Raw genomic sequence first — 19234 nt, forward strand, 5'->3', positions numbered from 1 at the left:
GGGGATTATTTGCCACACTTCTTTTATTTGGAGCAATGATTACATTGGTCTTGATTAATGTGAATGGACTCAGTGGGGAGAAGAAATTGCAGCAGTTGTTGCAGTGTTTTAAAGGCATTGACCTGTTGTGTCTGCAACAAACCTTTTGGGATGAGGATATCCTAGAAAGAGTTCGGAAGGTTTGTAAGGCAGAAGTGTTGGCAAGTTGCGCAAATAATAACTGTAGAGGGTTGGCTGTTTTAGTGAGTTTGTCATAAAAGAGAATGTTGCATTGGTGGACAAGGACACTGAGGGAAGATCTTTTACAGCTAAAGGTACAAATGGACGAATTGAATTGTGATCTCTTTAATATCTGTGCACCAAATGACCATTGCAAGCGTCGTGAGTTTTTTCGGTGGTTAGTCACAGAAATGGCAGATGCAGAAAACCCTTATATAGTCGGGGATTTTAATGTATTTTTATCTCGGATGGACTTTTCAGCCCAGATTACCTTTCAGGTTGATAACTCCACAGAGATGATTGTAAAAATGATGGCAAATTTAAATTTGAGAGACTTATGGAGGGATCGGAACCCCATAAAAAGGGAGTTCTCCAGACGAGGTTGTGTGAGTGATGTTTTACAACACAGCCGAATAGACTTTGTGTTAATGCGGGAAGGGTTAAGTTCTGAGGTGATGGAAATTTATTCTAAACAAGTATTTTTTAGTGACCACTCGGCTTTGGTTCTTAAAATTAGGAACAGCAGAGTTAAGATCGATCCAGGGGTGTGGATTTTAAACAATCAGTACCTTAAAGAAATTGCTTTTAAAGAAGGGATTTAAAATATAATAAAGAATGCTTGGAAGGAACCGTTATTCTTGAAAGAAGAAAGAGTTTGGTGGGACAATTTCAAATATGAGGTCAAAGTTTTTTTGGTACTTTATGGGAAAGAGCGCAACAGCTAACTAGTGCCAAGAAGAGAATATAAACAGAAGGTTTACAGATATCTGTAAAGCAATTGACGGATAAGGGAGCAGAGACTAAGTGGAAGGTTTTAAAGGAAGAGTGGGAATTATTGCAAGCTGAAAAATGCAAGGGGGCCATTCTCCGCGCAAAGGCTAAAGATGCATTGGAGGGAGAAAGATGCACTAGATATTTTCTAGAGCAAGAGAAGTTGCGACAAAGGTTATCATTAATTGGAGAGTTGAAGGTTTGGGGAAATTATCATTAATGAAAGTGGGGAGACTATGGAGGCGGATCAGAGCTTTTATCAAGAGTTATATACAAAAGAAGACATTTCCAAATTGGCGATGGAGAAGGTTAGTGCTTTTATTGAAGAGGGTTTAAAGGAGAATGAGAGAAGCATGTGTGACAAAGAAATAGAATTAGCGGAAATAAAAGTAACAATAAGTGGAATGAAGGGGGAAAAAGCCCAGGGTCCGATGGACTAAGTGCAGAATTTTATGAAGAATTTTTTGAGATTTTAAGTCCATTGGTCTTAGAGGTTTTTAAGGAGATTAAAACTGAGGGAAGCCTGGCCTCATCTATGAGGGGAGGTATCATAAGCTTAGCTTATAAAAATAAAGGGGATAGAAGGGTTCTGAAGAATTGGAGGCCCATCGTATTATTAAATGTGGATTATAAGATCTTGCGAGGGTTATGGCAAATGATATGAAGGAGGTAATGCTGCAGATAGTTTCGCCCTCTCCGTCCTGTGGAGTCATCGGCCGGGACATCGTTGACTGTGGTCTCAATCCGAGATGTGATAGAACTCATGGAAGAGAGTGGGAAGGAAGCTTATGTGCTAAAGATGGATCAAGAGAAAGCCTTTGATAGAGTCTCTCATGAGTTTTTATTGATGGTTTTGGAAGCATTTGGTTTGGGAAAAAATTTCATTGAGTGGATAAGGACTTTTTATTCAAACACATTTAACTGTGTTAAATGTAATGTTTTTTTATCCAAGTATTTTCCAAATACAGAGATCAGTGAGACAGGGTTGTCCCCTGTCCCCATTGTTGTACACATTGGTAGCAGAACCATTAGGTTACATGATGCGAAAGGAACAAGACGTAGTCAGGATTGCGGTTCCCATTTCCTGGCAGGTGTGAGGACAATGCCACAGGATCGGATGGAAGAAATAAATACGCAAATCTTCAAAGGAGGTATAATGTGTCGCGCTTTTCCAAGCTTTCTGCTGGAGAAAGGGGAGGAGTTGGTCCAAGTTGACAACTGTAATACTCGAGATTTCTATGGGGTATTTAGAGAATGGAGATTTAAGACACCCGCTGGTCAGGAGTTTTGGCAGAATATATACCCGCAGCTGGACTTCAACAGGATTTGGAAGGGAGCGTGGGTGAATTTTAAATGTCCAGAGTGGATTGAACTGGATTTCAAATTGGCTCATAACCAGATTTTTATCATGATAGTCTTATGTAAGATTGGGCAAGTAAAAGTTGCCACTTCTACTTGCCCAATCGCGGGATGAGACTCTGTCCCATTTGCTGGTGTTATGTCCGCAGTAAAAGGATTTTAAGTACTATGTTCGACAGTTGTGTGAGATTATTTTGCTGGGTGAGGACCGAAGAGCAAGAATGGGAATCCCGTGGGACTCAATTTTGAGATGGGGATGGCAAGAGAGTTTGCCCGAGTCTAGCGGAGCAGCAATTAAATTAATGTTTAGTTTGGCTAGATTTGTGATTATGCAAATAAGGAATGCTCTGTTTTTTAAGGGGAGGAGAATAAAGCTAAAAGAGTATTTTAAATATAATTTAATAGATCATTATAAGGCTCTGTGGATATTTTATTCAGAAAATAATTTAAAGATAGTATTTTATGATCAATTTGTAAAGTACAATAGATTTGTAAAGTACAATGTGTTGGCGGAACGGCTGTGCAGAGGGGTGAAATGGATTTGTATGATACAATGGAATGATCACGATGTTGTTAATGTTCAATAAATATTAATATATTTTTTAAAAAGTGGGTAGCACTCTCACCTCGGAGTCAGAAGGTTGTGGGTTCAGTCCCACTCCAGGAACTTGTAGCACAAAAAAAATCTAAGCTGAGGGAGCGCTGCACTGTTGGAGGTACTGTCTTTCAGAGGAGACGTTAAACCAAGGCTGTCATGTATTCAACTATCATTGTAACCCATGTACAAACTGACTTAAGTTCTTCACCTTGAGAACGTTGACCACAAGGGGGTGAACTTGTGGGAGACACTCCTAACATGGACTTTCAAGTATAAAAGGGGAAGCTACACCCACCTTCATCACTTGAGGTCATGGTAATAAAGGTAACTGGTCACAGAGTGACCTTCTCTCAAGCATGGGCCTCGTGTGCATTTATACTGTACAGTAAGGACATATAATTGGCGACGAGAAACTGGGATTTAAACCACACGAGCATGGCCACGAGCAGCACAGAAGAGAGGTACTGTGTTGGTGATGATTGAGACGACTTTATTGAGAGACTACATCAAAGTTTTGTCACTAAGGAATGGTTAGGACAGGATTCGGCTGACAAACACATGGCTCATCTCCTGACGGTTTGTGGATCCAGATCCTGATGAAGGACCTTCTAGCGCCAGAGAAGCCGGCGGACAAGACGTTCGAAGAGCTCAGTAAGTTGACCGGCAAGCAGCATGCACATGGCGAGACACCGGTTTTACATGCACCGGCGGCGAGAAGGGCAAAGCGTTCATGACTTCGTGGCAGATCTCCGGCGACTGGCAAGCCTATGCATGCATCCCAGATGCATGAAGAGCGGAGATGCTGCAAGACTTTTTTATTGAGGGCATCGGGCATGATGGGGTTTTCAGGAAACTGATTGAGACCAAAGACTTGACCTTGGAAGCGGCGGCTCTGACATTTATCTCAGGGGAGGAAGAGACCAGAATGATGTATAACAAAAATCTTGGCTCAAATGCGGCAAACGACCAGGGAGTCATTATTGTTAATGCGGCACACAGTTCTCCAGGCAGATAAGGGCAATCGGACATGCCCCAGCATGTAGTCGAACCCAAAGGGGGAATTCAACAGAGACAATGGCTAGCTGAACGCCAATTCATGCCATCGCAATGGACAATGTGGCCAGTAATGGGGCCATCAACACCTGTTAATGGTGCGCTTAAGGATAGTTACAGAGACAGTCAGAGATGATCGACTGGTAATGGACCTTTTGTTTCCAACAACGGGGCCTCCAGCTCATGCTGGAGGCGTGGAGGCAAACACCCAGCCAGAGCCTGCAGGTATCAGCAATATACCTGCAGAAACTGCAACATCAGCGGTCACTTGGCACGTATGTGCAGGAAGCCTGCAGCCAGGTTGATGTACGAGGAGGACGGGTCCGATGTAAGCCCTACGAGGCCAAATGAATACTGGGGGAAATCGCTGGAAGCTGAAGTTCAGCGAGTTCCTATGGAGCACATATACAGTTCATATACCAGGACGCCACCGATAATAATGAACGTGCTCCTCAATGGCATTCCAGTATTAATGGAGCTAGACACGGGGGCCAGCCAGTCCCTGATCAGCATCAAACAGTTCGAAAGGTTGTGGGTGTTCAAGGCCAGGAGGCCAAAACTATTGCCGATTGACGCACAGCTATGGATATATACAAAGAAGACCACATAGGCAGCGCCATGGTAGTCGTGACCCACAAAGATTCGGAGAACAGGTTGCCACTCTGGATTGTCCCGGGGGACGGACCCGCACTAATGGGGAGGAGTTGGCTTGCTGTCATGAACTGCAAGTGGGGCGATGACAATGCAATTTCTTCTGTGGAACGAGTATCATGCTCGCAGGTCTTGGACAAATTTGACTCATTATTTCAACCCGGCATCAGCACTTTCATGGGGGCCAAAGTAGTGATTCACATAAACCCGGACGCCAGGCCAGTACACCACAAGGCCAGAGCGGTGCCGTACGTGATGCGGGAAAAGATAGAATGCGAATTGGACTGCCTGCTGAGAGAAGGTATCATCTCGTCAGTCGAATTCAGTGACTGGGCGAACCCGATCCTGCCGATGCTCAAGGCGGATGGATCGGTCAGAATATGTGGCGATTACAAGGCCACCATCAATCGGGTGTCACTCTAAGACCAGTACCCGCTACTGAGAGCGGAGGACCTCTTTGCGACGCTATCCGGTGGCAAACTTTTTTCAAAATTGGACCTGATCTCCGCTTACATGACCCAGGAGCTGGTGAGTGAGACGAAGAAGCTGACCACCATCACGACACACAAGGGGTTGTTTGAGTATAACAGATGTCCGTTCAGGATTCGTTCGGCCGCCGCAGTCTTTCAGCGAAATATGGAAAGCCTCCTCAAGTGAATTCCAAGGACGGTGGTTTTTCAGGACGACATCCTCATCATGGGTCATGATACTGAAGAACACCTCCACAACCTGGAGGAGGTGCTACGCAGACTGGACCGGGTAGGGCTGTGACTGAAAAAGGCGAAGTGCGTCTTCTTAGCTCCAGAAGTAGAATTCCTGGGTAGGAGGGTAGCAGCAGATGGGATCAGACCCACTGCATCCAAAACAGAAGCGATCCAGAGAGCTCCCAGACCTCGTAACACGACGGAGCTGCGTTCGTTCCTGGGGCTCCTGAACTATTTTGCAAACCTTCTTCCCAAATTGAGCACGCTGTTGGAGCCGCTACTCATGCTCCTACGCAGAGGTCGCGATTGGGTCTGGGGGATAGCAAGGAAAGGACTTTTGATAGAGCACGCAACTTGTTATGCTCCAAACTGTTAACGTTAGATGACCCGTGTAAGAAACTTGTTCTAACGTGCGATGCGTCGTCCTATGGGGTCGGGTGTGTGTTGCAGCATGTGAATGCCAATGGTCAGTTACAGCCGGTAGCTTATGCCTCCAGAAGTCTGTCCCAGGCAGAAAGGGTCCAAGAAATGGTAGAAAAGGAAGCGCTAGCATGTGCAGTAAAAAAAAATGCATCAGAATCTGTTTGGCAGCAAACATAGAAACATAGAAAATAGGTGCAGGAGTAGGCCATTCGGCCCTTCTAGCCTGCACCGCCATTCAATGAGTTCATGGCTGAACATGCAACTTCAGTACCCCATTCCTGCTTTCTCGCCATACCCCTTGATCCCCCTAGTAGTAAGGACTTCATCTAATTCCTTTTTGAATATATTTAGTGAATTGGCCTCAACAACTTTCTGTGGTAGAGAATTCCACAGGTTCACCACTCTCTGGGTGAAGAAGTTCCTCCTCATCTCGGTCCTAAATGGCTTACCCCTTATCCTTAGACTGTGTCCCTTGGTTCTGGACTTCCCCAACATTGGGAACATTCTTCCTGCATCTAACCTGTCTAACCCCGTCAGAATTTTAAACGTTTCTATGAGGTCCCCTCTCATTCTTCTGAACTCCAGTGAATACTAGCCCAGTCTTTCTTGATAGGTCAGTCCCGCCATCCCAGGAATCAGTCTGGTGAACCTTTGCTGCACTCCCTCAATAGCAAGAATGTCCTTCCTCAGGTTAGGAGACCAAAACTGTACACAATACTCCAGGTGTGGCCTCACCAAGGCCCTGTACAACTGTAACAACACCTCCCTGCCCCTGTACTCAAATCCCCTTGCTATGAAGGCCAACATGCCATTTGCTTTCTTAACCGCCTGCTGTACCTGCATGCCAACCTTCAATGACTGATGTACCATGACACCCAGGTCTCTTTGCACCTCCCCTTTTCCTAATCTGTCACCATTCAGATGATAGTCTGTCTCTCTGTTTTTACCACCAAAGTGGATAACCTCACATTTATCCACATTGTACTTCATCTGCCATGCATTTGCCCACTCACCTAACCTATCCAAGTCGCTCTGCAGCCTCATAGCATCCTCCTCGCAGCTCACACTGCCACCCAACTTAGTGTCATCCGCAAATTTGGAGATACTACATTTAATCCCCTCGTCTAAATCATTAATGTACAGTGTAAACAGCTGGGGCCCCAGCACAGAACCTTGCGGTACCCCACTCGTCACTGCCTGCCATGCTGAAAAGTCCCCATTTACTCCTACTCTTTGCTTCCTGTCTGACAACCAGTTCTCAATCCACGTCAGCACACTACCCCCAATCCCATGTGCTTTAACTTTGCACATTAATCTCTTGTGTGGGACCTTGTCGAAAGCCTTCTGAAAGTCCAAATATACCACATCAACTGGTTCTCCCTTGTCCACTCTACTGGAAACATCCTCAAAAAATTCCAGAAGATTTGTCAAGCATGATTTCCCTTTCACAAATCCATGCTGACTTGGACCTATCATGTCACCTCTTTCCAAATGCACTGCTATGACCGGTCTATAATTCCCTGTTATCTCTCCCTCCTTTTTTTAAAAGTGGGGTTCCATTGGCTACCCTTAACTCCATAGGAACTGATCCAGAGTCAATGGAATGTTGGAAAATGACTGTCAATGCATCCACTATTTCCAAGGCTACCTCCTTAAGTACTCTGGGATGCAGTCCATCAGGCCCTGGGGATTTATCGGCCTTCAATCCCATCAATTTCCCCAACACAATTTCCCGACTAATAAGGATTTCCCTCAGTTCCTCCTCCATACTAGACCCTCCGACCCCTTTTATATCCGGAAGGTTGTTTGTGTCCTCCTTAGTGAATACTGAACCAAAGTACTTGTTCAATTGGTCCGCCATTTCTTTGTTCCCCGTTATGACTTCCCCTGATTCTGACTGCAGGGGACCTACGTTTGTCTTTACGAACCTTTTTCTCTTTACATATCGATAGAAACTTTTGCAATCCGTCTTAATGTTCCCTGCAAGCTTCTTCTCGTACTCCAATTTAAGTTGGAGACAGATCACAAAGCCCTAACGTCCCTTTTGGCCGACAACAAGGCCATAAATGCGAATGCATCGGCCCGCATACAAAGGTGGGCACTTACGTTAGCCGCCTATGACTACACAAGTCGGCACAGAGCGGGCACTGAAAACTGCACCGATGCACTCAGCAGGCTCCCACTAGCCACCACTGAGGGACAACTGAGCATGATGCTAAGATGGTCATGGCTGTTGAAGATTTCAAAAGCGAAGGCTCACCTGTGACAGCTCGTTTGATTAAAGTCTGGACAAATAAAGACCCGCTACTGTCATTAGTTAAGAAATGTGTCCTGAATGGGGACTGGGCAGCCATGTACGGGGCATGCCCTGAGGAATTTAAACCATTTCATGGGCTCAAGGATGAAGTCTCAATTCAGGCCGATTGCTTACTGTGGGGAAACTGAGTAGTCATGCCCCAGAGGGGCAGAGAGGTGTTTATCAGAGAACTTCACAATGAGCACCCGGGCATTGTCATGATGAAGGCAATTGCCAGGTCACACGTTTGGTGGCCAGGGATAGATGCAAACCTGGAACCTTGTGTTCGCAGGTGCAACACGTGTGCTCAGCTGGGCAACGCACCCAGGGAAGCCCCCCTTAGTCCCTGGTGCCAGCCCGTCAAGCCATGGTCACTCATCCATGTGGACTACACAGGTCCTTTCATGGGAAAAATGTTTTTGGTTGTAGTAGACGCCTACTCGAAATTGATTGAGTGTGCCAGTTTAAATTCAAGCACATCCACAAATTGGCTAATTTTCTAATTACGTATCGTAATATGCCTCATACAACTACTGGTAAACATAGAAACATAGAAAATAGGTGCAGGAGTAGATCATTCTCCATATCCCCTGCCTTCTCTCCATATCCCCTGATCCCTTTAGCCGTAAGGGCCACATCTAACTCCCCTTTGAATATATCCACCGAACTGGACTCAACAACTTTCTGTGGTGGAGAATTTCATAGGTTCACAATTCTCTGAGTGAAAAGTTTTTTCTCATCTCGGTCCTAGATGGCTTACCCCTTATCCATAGACTATGACCCCTGGTTATGGACTTCCCCAACATCGGGAACATTCTTCCTGCATCTAACCCCGTCAGAATTTTCTAACCCAATCCCGTCAGAATTTTATATGCTTCTATGAGATCCTCTCTCATTCTTCTAAATTCCAGTGAATATAAGATGAAGAAAGATCTAGTCTTTCTTCATATGTCAGTCCTGCCATCCCAGAAATCTGTCTGGTGAACCTTCGCTGCACTCCCTCAATAGCAAGAATGTCGTTCCTCAGATTAGGAGACCAAAACTGCACACAATGCCCAAGGTGTGGTCTCACCAAGGCCCTGTACAACTGCTCCTATACTCAACTCTTCTCGCTATGAAGGCCAACATGCCATTTTCTTTCTTTACTGCCTGATGTACCTGCATGCCCACTTTCAATGACTGATGTACCATGACACCTAGATCTCGTTGCAGCTCCCCTTTTCCGAATCTGTCACCATTCAGGTAATAATCTGCCTTCCTGTTTTTGCCACCAAAGTGGATAACCTCACATTTATCCACATTATACTGCATCTGCCATGCATTTGCCCACACACCTAACCTGTCCAAGTCACCCTGCAGCCTCTTAGCATCCTCCTCACAGCCCACACTGCCACCCAGCTTAGTGTCATCTGCAAACTTGAAATATTACATTCAATTCCTTCGTTGAAATCATTAATATATATTGTAAATAGCTGGGGTCAGTACTGAACCTTGCGGTACCCCACTAGTCACTGCCTGCCATTCTGAAAAGGATCCATTTATTCCCACTCTTTGCTTCCTGTCTGCCAACCAGTTCTCTATCCACGTCAATACATTACCCCCAATCCCATGTGCCTTAATTTTGCACACCAATCTCTTGTGTGTGACCTTGTCAAAAGCCTGTTGAAAGTCCAAGTACACCACATCCACTGATTCTCCCTTATCCACTCTACTAGTTACATCCTCAAAAAATTATAGAAGATTTGTCAAGCATGATTTTCCTTTCAAAATTCCATGCTGACTTGGACCGATCCTGTCACTGCTTTCCAAATGTGCTACTATTACATCTTTAATAATTGATTCCAACATTTTCCCCACTATCGATGTCAGGCTAACTGGTCTATAATTCCTCGTTTTCTCTCGCCCTCCTTCTTTAAAAAGTGGTGTTATATTAGCTACCCTCCAATCCATAGGAACTGATCCAGAGTCCATAGAATATTGGAAAATGACCACCAATGCATCTACTATTTCTAGGGCCACTTCCTTAAGTACTCTGGAATGTTGACTATCAGGCCCTTGGGATTTATCGGCCTTCAATCCCATCAATTTCCCCAATACCATTTCCTGACTAAGAATTATGTCCCTCAGTTCCCTCAGTTCCTCCTTCTCACTAGACCCTCGGTCCCCTAATATTTTCGGGAGGTTATTCGTGTCTTCCTTTGTGAAGACAGAACCAAAGTATTTGTTCAATTGGTCTGCCACTTCTTTGTTCCCCATTATGAATTCATCTGATTCTGACTGCAAAAGACCTACATTAGTCTTCACTAATCTTTTTCTCTTCACATATCTCGAACACCAGCAGAGTTGTTTCTCAAATGACAGCCATGACCCAGATTCTCATTGCTAAAACCAAACTTGGCACAGTCCGTAGAAGAGAAACAATTAAGACAGAAAGAGAATCATGATAGAGGTAGAGTAAAAGAGAGAAGTGTGAAATTAAATCAGAAGGTGAGAGTGAAGAACTATCACCATAAATGGTTATAGTGGTTACCAGGAAGAGTGGTGAAAGTATGTGGTCCTCACACATATTTGGCCAAGATGTTTGATCATGGACAGGTTAGGTTTGTTCACATTGATCATATTTTACCTACAGTCGTGAAAGTTGAAGGTGGGAATGATTCAATTATTTCTGACTCATCAGATAATTTTGATACACGTGAAATACCAGTAGCATATCCTACATCAAATGTACTGGAAACAAATCCAAGAGGAAGTCAGAATTTAAGTTGGAGTCTGAGTCAGGCAGACTAACAGTCTGAAGTTAGAGAGAGTTCAAATGGAAAGCAAGGGCATCCATTGGAGAAAACTTTCCTCAGGATCAGCCTCGAATGAGTCTAAGTTCGACACCAGATTTGGAAGGTTCTGTTCAAGAGTGAAGGTATCCTCTTCGAAACATAAATTTTGTAAATATGGCAAAATAAGTCCCTATCTTATTATATATAATAAGTTATGCATGATGATTATTTTGTTATGATTACTTCTTCATTAAGAAGGGAGAAGTGTAATATATATAACTCCATCTGGTAGACTACTGTGAACTGCAGCCAGTGCTGTTTACAACAATAAAGAGGGAATCACCTGACTTGGGGTTCCTGATGTTAGCAGACATCTTACAGGTTCTGTGTGTTTCTGAGTTGTACTGAAGATATAACAGTCCAGTTAAGTTTCTGGTTAAAGGTGACCCCCAGGATGTTGATGGTGGGGGATTCGGCGATAGTAATGCCATTGAATGTCAAGAGGCTGTGGTTAGACTCTCGCTTGTTGGAGATAGTTATTGCATGGCACTTATGTGGCATGAATGTTAGTTGCCACTTATCAGCCCATGCCTGATATGACCTCTCATTCTTCTGAACTCCAGTGAGTATAAAAAGAAAGAGTTGGATTTGTGTAGCACCTTTCATGACCACCGGATGTCTCAAAGCGCATTACAGCCAAGTAAGTACTTTTAGAGAGTGCAGTCACTGTTGTAATGGAGGAAACTCAGCCAAGTTCTACAAAAGCAAGTTCCCACAAATAGCAATGTGATAATGACCAGATAATCTGTTTTAAAAAAAATGTTGATTGAGGGATAAATATTGGCCGGGACATCAGGATAACTCCCCTGCCCGTCTTCGAAATAGTGCCATGGAATTTTTTACATCCACTTGAGAGAACAGACGGGGCCTCTGATTTTTGTTATACATCATTCTGGTCTCTTCCTCCCCTGAGATAAATGTCTGGGCTATCAGAGCCGCCGCTTCCAAGGTCAAGTCTTTGGTCTCAATCAGTTTCCTGAAAATCCCATCGTGCCCGATGCCCTCAATAAAAAAGTCTCACAGCATCTCCGCTCTGCATGCAGCTCGGATGCATGCATAGGCTCGCCAGTCGCCGGAGATTTGCCACAAAGTCATGAATGCTTTGCCCTTCTCGCCGCCGGTGCGTGTAAAACCGGTGTCTCGCCATGTGCATGCTGCTTGCCGGTTTCAGGTGATCCCCGATCAACTTACTGAGCTCTTCGAACGTCTTGTCCGTCGGCTTCTCTGGCTCTAGAAGGTCCTTCATCAGGGAGTACGTTCTGGATCCACAAACCGTCAGGAGATGAGCCCTGTGTTTGTCAGCCGAATCCTGTCCCAATCATTACTTAGTGACAAAACTTTGCTGTAGTCTCTCAATAAAGTCGTCCCAATCATCACCAACACAGTCCCTCTCGTCTGTGCTGCTAGTGGCCATGCTCGCGTGGTTTATATCCCAGTTTCTCATCGCCAATCTGACGAGCTGTCACAGGTGAGCCTTCGCTTTCGAAAGCTTCAACAGCCATGACCATCTTAGCATCATGCTCAGTTGCCCCCTCGGTGGTGGCTAGTGGGAGGCTGCTGAGTGCATCGGTGCAGTTTTCAGTGCCCACTCTGTGCCGAATTGTGTAGTCATAGGCGGCTAACGTAAGTGCCCACCTCTGTATGCGGGCTGATGCATTTGCATTTATGGCCTTGTTGTCGGCTAAAAGGGACGTTAGGGGTTTCTGATCTGTCTCCAGCTCAAATTTCCTGCCAAACAGATACTGGTGCATTTTTTTTTACTGCATATACACATGTTAGCGCTTCCTTTTCTACCATCCCTTGGACCCTTTCTGCCTGGGACAGACTTCTGGAGGCATAAGCTACCAGCTGTAACTGACCATTGGCATTCACATGCTGCAACACACACCCGACCCCATAGGACGACGCATCGCACGTTAGAACAAGTTTCTTACACGGGTCATCTAACATTAACAGTTTGTTAGAGCATAACAAGTTGCGTGCTCTATCAAAAGTCCTTTCCTTGCTGTCCCCCAGACCTAATCGCGACCTTTGCGTAGGAGCATGTGTAGCGGCTCCAACAGCGTGCTCAATTTGGGAAGAAGGTTAGCAAAATAGTTCAGGAGCCCCAGGAACGAACGCAGCTCCGTCGTGTTACGAGGTCTGGGAGCTCTCTGGATCGCTTCTGTTTTGGATGCAATGGGTCTGATCCCGTCTGCTGCTACCCTCCTACCCAGGAATTCTACTTCTGGAGCTAAGAAGACGCACTTCGCCTTTTTCAGTCGCAGCCCTACCCGGTCCAGTCTGCGTAGCACCTCCTCCAGGTTGTGGAGGTGTTCTTCAGTATCATGACCCATGATGAGGATGTCGTCCTGAAAAACCACCGTCCTTGGAATTCACTTGAGGAGGCTTTCCATATTTCGCTGAAAGACTGCGGCGGCCGAACGAATCCTGAACGGACATCTGTTATACTCAAACAACCCCTTGTGTGTCGTGATGGTGGTCAGCTTCTTCGACTCACTCACCAGCTCCTGGGTCATGTAAGCTGAGATCAGGTCCAATTTTGAAAAAAGTTTGCCACCGGATAGCGTCGCAAAGAGGTCCTCCGCTCTCAGTAGCGGTTACTGGTCTTAGAGTGACACCCGATTGATGGTGGCCTTGTAATCGCCACATATTCTGACCGATCCATCCGCCTTGAGCATCGGCAGGATCGGGCTTGCCCAGTCACTGAATTCAACTGACGAGATGATACCTTCTCTCAGCAGGCAGTCCAATTCGCATTCTATCTTTTCCCGCATCACGTACGGCACCGCTCTGGCCTTGTGGTGTACTGGCCTGGCATCCGGGTTTATGTGAATCACTACTTTGGCCCCCATGAAAGTGCCGATGCCGGGTTGAAATAATGAGTCAAATTTGTCCAGGACCTGCGAGCATGATACTTGCTCAACAGAAGAAATTGCATTGACATCGCCCCATTTCCAGTTCATGACAGCAAGCCAACTCCTCCCCATTAGTGCGGGTCCGTCCCCCGGGACAATCCAGAGTGGCAGTCTGTTCTCCGAATCTTTGTGGGTCACGACTACCGTGGTGCTGCCTAGAACTGGAATGATCTCCTTTGTATGTGTCCATAGCTGTGTGTCAATCGGCAATAGTTTTGGCCTCCTGGCCTTGAACACGCACAACCTTTCGAACTGTTTGATGCTCATCAGGGACTGGCTGGCCCCCATGTCTAGCTCCATTAATACTGGAATGCCATTGAGGAGCACGTTCACCATTATCGGTGGCGTCCTGGTATGTGAACTGTATATGTGCTCCACAGGAACTCGCTGAACTTCAGCTTCCAGCGATTTCCCTCATTATTCATTTGGCCTCGTAGGGCTTACATCAGACCCGTCCTCCTCGTACATCAACCTGGCTGCAGGCTTCCTGCACATAGGTGCCAAGTGACCGCTGATGTTGCAGTTTCTGCAGGTATATTGCTGATACCTGCAGGTTCTGGCTGGGTGTTTGCCTTCACACCTCCAGCATGAGCTGGAGGCCCCGTTGTTGGAAACAAAAGGTCCATTACCAGTTGATCGTCTCTGACTGTCTCTGTAACTGTCCTTAAGCGTACCATTAACAGGTGTTGATGGCCCCATTACTGGCCGCATTATCCATTACGATGGCATGAATCGGCATTCAGCTAGCCATTGTCTCTGTTGAATTCCCCCTTTGGGTTCGACTACATGCAGGGGCATGTCCGATTGCCCTTATCTGCCTAGAGAACTGTGTGCCGCGTTAACAATGTTGACTCCCTGGTCGTTTGCCGCATTTGAGCCAAGATTTTTGTCATACATCATTCTTGTCTCTTCCTCCCGAGATAAATGTCTGGGCTATCAGAGCCGCCGCTTCCAAGGTCAAGTCTTTGGTCTCAATCAGTTTCCTGAAAACCCCATCATGCCCAATGCCCTCAATAAAAAAGTCTTGCAGCATCTCTGCTCTGAATGCATCTGGGATGCATGCATAGGCTTGCCAGTCGCCGGAGATCTGCGACGAAGTCATGAACGCTTTGTCCTTCTCGCCGCCGGTGCGTGTAAAACCGGTGTCTCGCCATGTGCATGCTGCATGCCGGTTTCAGGTGTTCCCCGATCAACTTACTGAGCTCTTCGAACGTCTTGTCCGCCGGCTTCTCTGGTGCTAGAAGGTCCTTCATCAGGGAGTACGTTCTGGGTCCACAAACCGTCAGGAGATGAGCCCTGCATTTGTCGGCAGAATCCTGTCTAACCATTCCTTCGTGAGAAAACTTTGCTGCAGTCTCTCAATAAAGTCGTCCCAATTATCACCAGCACAGTATCTCTCTTCTGTGCTGCTAGTGGCCATGCTCGCATGGTTTAAATCCCAGTTTCTCGTCGCCAATGATATGTCTTTACTATACAGTATAAATTCACACGAGGTCTATACTTGAGACAAGGTCACTCTGTGACCAGTTACCTTTATTACCAAGACCTCAAGTGATGAAGGTGGGTGGAGCTTCCCCTTTTAATACCTGAAAGTCCAGGTTAGGAATGTCTATCAAAAGTTCATCCCCTTGTGGTCAATGTTCTCAAGGTGTACAACTTAGGTCAGCTTATACATGGGTTACAATGATAGTTGAATACAGGACATCACCTCCCCCCCACAAAGTCTTATTGGGATCACAGGTTGAGTCTCTCTGGTGGTTTACGCTCCCTTGTAGAGCGCCTGAGTTGGGGCTCCGGTTGTTGGCCGCTGGCCTGAGTGTCTGCTGTTTGCGGTGCCTCAGGCCTGTCCGGACTGCCCACAGTAACTGGGCTCTCCTCCACTTGGTTCCGGTGTTCAGTCACCTGTGGTGGAGTAAACTCTACGTCGTGTTCTTCCTCTGCTTCTTCTATGGGGTTGCTGAACCTCCTTTTAGTTTGATCCACGTGTTTGCGGCAGATTTGTCCATTGGTAAGTTTAACTACCAGATTCCTATTTCCCTCTTTGGCAACCACAGTGCCTGCGAGCCATTTGGGCCCTGCAGCGTAGTTGAGGACAAAAACAGGATCATTTACATCAATACATCGCGCCCTCGCATTCCTGTCATGGTAGTCACATTGTGACTGACGCCTGCTCTCAACAATTTCTTTCATAGTAGGTTGTATAAGGGATAACCTGGTTTTGAGCATCCTTTTCATTAGCAGCTCTGCGGGTGGAACCCCTGTGAGCGAGTGTGGTCGGGATCTATTGGCCAACAGGAGGTGTGATAAGCGGCTTTGTAGGGAACCCCCTTGGATTCTGAGCATCCCCTGTTTGATTATCTGCACTGCTCGTTCCGCCTGGCCGTTTGAGGCCGGCCTGAACTGTGCCGTCCTGACATGGTTGATTCCATTGCCTGCCATGAAATCCTGGAATTCAGTGCTTGTGAAGCACGGGCCATTGTCGCTGATCAAGACATCCGGTAGACCATGGGTGGCGAACATTGCCCTTAGACTTTCTACCGTGGCAGAGGATGTGCTTGAATTTAAACTGGCACACTCAATCCATTTCGCGTAGGCGTCTACTACAACCAAAAACATTTTTCCCATGAAAGGACCTGCGTAGTCCACATGGATGCCTGACCATGGCTTGGCGGGCCAGCACCAGGGGCTAAGGGGGGCTTCCCTTGGTGCGTTGCCCAGCTGAGCACACGTGTTGCACCTGCGAACACAAAGTTCCAGGTCTGCATCTATCCCTGGCCACCAAACGTTTGACCTGGCAATTGCCTTCATATGACAATGCCCGGGTGCTCATTGTGAAGTTCTCTGATAAACACCTCTCTGCCCCTCTGAGGCATGACTACTCAGTTTCCCCACAGTAGGCAATCGGCCTGAATCGAGAGTACATCCTTGCGCCTATGAAATGGTTTAAATTCCTCAGGGCATGGCCCATACGTGGCTGCCCAGTCCCCATTCAGGACACATTTCTTAACTAAAGACAGTAGTGGGTCTTTATTTGTCTAGACTTTAATCTGACGAGCTGTCACAGGTGAGCCTTCGCCTTCGAAAGCTTCAACAGCCATGACCATCTCAGCATCATGCTCAGTTGCCCCCTCAGTGGTGACTAGTGGGAGCCTGCTGAGTGCATCGGTGCAGTTTTCAGTGCCCGGTCTGTGCCGAATTGTGTAGTCATAGGCGGCTAACGTAAGTGCCCACCTCTGTATGCGGGCTGATGCATTTGCATTTATGGCCTTGTTGTCGGCTAAAAGGGACGTTAGGGGTTTCTGATCTGTCTCCAGCTCAAATTTCCTGCCAAACAGATACTGGTGCATTTTTTTTTACTGCATATACACATGTTAGCGCTTCCTTTTCTACCATCCCTTGGACCCTTTCTGCCTGGGACAGACTTCTGGAGGCATAAGCTACCGGCTGTAACTGACCATTGGCATTCACATGCTGCAACACACATCCGACCCCATAGGACGACGCATCGCACATTAGAACAAGTTTCTTACACGGATCCTCTAACGTTAACAGTTTGGAGCATAACAAGTTGCGTGCTCTATCAAAAGTCCTTTCCTTGCTGTCCCCCAGACCCAATCGCGACCTTTGCGTAGGAGCATGTGTAGCAGCTCTAACAGCGTGCTCAATTTGGGAAGAAGGTTAGCAAAATAGTTCAGGAGCCCCAAGAACGAATGCAGCTCTGTCGTGTTATGAGGTCTGGGAGCTCTCTGGATCGCTTCCGTTTTGGACGTAGTGGGTCTGATCCCATCTGCTGCTACCCTCCTACCCAGGAATTCTACCTCTGGAGATAAGAAGATGCACTTCGCCTTTTTCAGTCGCAGCCCTACCCGGTTCAGTCTGCGTAGCACCTCCTCCAGGTTGTGGAGGTGTTCTTCAGTATCACGACCCATGATGAGGATGTCGTCTTGAAAAACCACCGTCCTTGGAATTGACTTGAGGAGGCTTTCCATATTTCGCTGAAAGATCGCGGCGGCCGAACGAATCCCGAACGGACATCTGTTATACTCAAACAACCCCTTGTGTGTCATGATGGTGGTCAGCTTCTTCGACTCACTCACCAGCTCCTGGGTCATGTAAGCTGAGGTCAGGTCCAATTTTGAAAAAAGTTTGCCACCGGATAGCGTCGCAAAGAGGTCCTCCGCTCTCGGTAGCGGGTCCTGGTCTTCGAGTGACACCCAATTTATGGTAGCCTTGTAATCACCACAAATCCTGACCGACCCATCCGCCTTGAGCACCGGCACGATCGGGCTCCCCCAGTCACTGAATTCGCTGGCGAGATGATGCCTTCCCTCAGCAGGCGGTCCAATTCGCATTCTATCTTTTCCCGCATCGCATACGGCACCGTTCTGGCCTTGTGGTGTACTGGCCTGGCGTCCGGGTTTATCACTACCTTGGCCCCCATGAAAGTGCTGATGCCGGGTTGAAATAATGAGTCAAATTTGTCCAGGACTTGTGAGCATGATACTCGCTCAACAGAAGAAATTGCATTGACACCGCCCCATTTCAAGTTCATGACAGCAAGCCAACTCCTCCCCAGTAGTGTGGGACCTTCCCCCAGGACAATCCAGAGTGGCAGTCTGTTCTCCGAATCTTTGTGGGTCACGACTACCATGGCGCTGCTTAGCACCGGAATGATCTCCTTTGTTTATGTCCGTAGCTGTCAATCGGCAATAATTTTGGCCTCCTGGCCTTGAACACCCACAACCTTTCGAACTGTTTTATACTCATCAGGGATTAGCTGGCCCCTGTGTCTGGCTCCATTAATACTGGGATGCCATTGAGGAGCACTTTCATCATTATCGGTGGCGTCCTGGTATATGAACTGTATATGTGCTCCACATGAACTCACTGAACTTCAGCTTCCAGTGATTTCCCCCAGTATTCATTTGGCCTGGTAGGGCTTACATTGGGCCCGTCCTCCTCGTACATCAACCTGGCTGAAGGCTTCCTGCACATACGTACCAAGTGACCGCTGACGTTGCAGTTTCTGCAGGTATATTGCTGATACCTGGAAGCTCTGGCTGGACATTTGCCTCCCCACCTCCAGCATGAGCTGGAGGTCCGGTTGTTGGAAACAAAAGATCCATTACCAGTCGATCGTCTCTGTAACTGTCCTTAAGCACAGCATTAACAGGTGTTGATGGCCCTATAACTGGCAGCATTGTCCGTTGCGATGGCATGAATCGCCGTTCAGCTAGCCATTGTCTCTGTTGAATTCCCCCTTTGGTTTCGACTACATGTTGGGGTATGTCCAATTGCCCTTGTCTGCCGAGAGAACTGTGTGCCGCGTTAACAATGTTGACTCCCTGGTCGTTTGCCGCATTTGAGCCAAGATTTTTGTCATACATCATTCTTGTCTCTTCCTCCCC

This window comes from Pristiophorus japonicus, chromosome 2, assembly GCF_044704955.1.
Source record: "Pristiophorus japonicus isolate sPriJap1 chromosome 2, sPriJap1.hap1, whole genome shotgun sequence".
Taxonomy (NCBI): Eukaryota; Metazoa; Chordata; class Chondrichthyes; family Pristiophoridae; genus Pristiophorus; species Pristiophorus japonicus.